Raw genomic sequence first — 1,784 nt, forward strand, 5'->3', positions numbered from 1 at the left:
AACAGAACTAGAACAGAACTAGAACAGAACTAGAACAGAACTAGAACAGAACTAGAACAGAACTAGAACAGAACTAGAACAGATCTAGAACAGAACAGAACTAGAACATAACTAGAACTATAGCTCAAGGATTCATGTGCCGCCCCGGGCATGAATCCTTGATGAGTGTCACATTATGGTGTATTGCAATCTGGGGGTAGATAGGTGTTACCAATACCTTTGTTCTTCCGAAACTATAAATTGGTGTTGACAGTCTACTAACTGGCTTAGGCCTTGCATAGATTGAAAAGAGGTCGAACCAGTGCAACACATAATCTTGTACTACGGATGGCCAGTTGCCCGTAGGACTATGTCCTGGCTGGTCAGTTGTTTGAGGTTCTTTCGGGATTCACGTAGTGGCTGTGGTTAAAACCCACATCGTGGGAATAGGGTGCTTGGTTTAAAGACTGATACACCTTGAATATGATTTTCATGATACATTTCTGTTATCGTTCCTAGAAGCTGGAGCGGTACGAATTACAGAGCATGACTGTGGATTAAAAAACTGTTGAGTTTTCACAATATAGATTTATATTAATATATTACTTATGATAAGTTTTCATTCATGTTTGTTTTTCAGTTTGTAAGTTAAAGATGTTAATGTGACAGTTTAGAAGCAGAAATAGTGTGGCAACACATTACACTTTAGAAAAGTGATGTCAATTATTCTTCTTCGAAAAAAAGAGCTTTAACAAAATTTGTTATTAACTGTTTGTCACGTTTTTAATATATCATCATAAAAACAAAATCGAATTTCCAATCGTTAACAAAAAACCAAAATATCTAAGGTTGTTTACACGGGGCATTGGCCCATTTTTCCATAAGTATAACAAATAGTAATAAAACTGTTTTTTTTTTAATAAAAATTTAACCATAAATAAACTGTTTATTTCAAGGTTAAAACAGAAATCAAATAAATTCAATCAATACTTGCATGTAAAATTAATTTGGTGACAATAATTTGCATATTTTTATGCAAAAAAAAAAACATATTAATAATATTTATAAAACATAATTTATAGTTCGTAAATCTAAAAAGGCAAAAATACTCAAAAAAAAAAAAAAATAACACTTGTACTTTTATATCAAAAAATTTATAATTGACACAAATAGGAATTTTAATTAATTTTAGTGTCACGTTTTAAATAGTTTTTTTTCTGTAGTCTACCCACCATGCGGTAGTTAAAAATTATGTAGTACGCCGCGTTTTCATGCACAAATTGTTGTAGTTTTTTTTTGTCAAAACTTTGTACGTTTGCTGGGATTTAATTCATGCCTACCATATACTCTCATTTGTTTTGTTTTGATTTCAATACATATTACATAAATTTGTTTATATGTTTTTTGTTTTGTTTATAATTTTATTAAGTTTTTTATTTTCATTGTTTTATAAACCACAACAAAATATCGAGAAATGTTTTAACCAATAACTAACTGCTTGGGGATATTTAGTGAAGCGTTAAAACTTTTTTACTCTTTGTTTATTTTTTTTTTTTTTTTGTAAATTTCATGATCGTTAAATTAAAGTGGAACCTTTATTAAAAGTATCTCTTGAAAGATTGATGTTAACAATACTCTTGCTATATGTTTTTGTTCCGATGATTTAGTTCTAGTTTAGTTCTAATTTAGTTCTACTTCAGTTTTAGTTCTGTTCTAGTTCTATTCTAGTTCTGTTCTAGTTCTGTTCTAGTTCTGTTCTAGTTCTGTTCTAGTTCTGTTCTAGTTCTGTTCTAGTTCTGTTCTAG

This window comes from Lucilia cuprina, chromosome 5, assembly GCF_022045245.1.
Source record: "Lucilia cuprina isolate Lc7/37 chromosome 5, ASM2204524v1, whole genome shotgun sequence".
Lineage (NCBI taxonomy): Eukaryota > Metazoa > Arthropoda > Insecta > Diptera > Calliphoridae > Lucilia > Lucilia cuprina.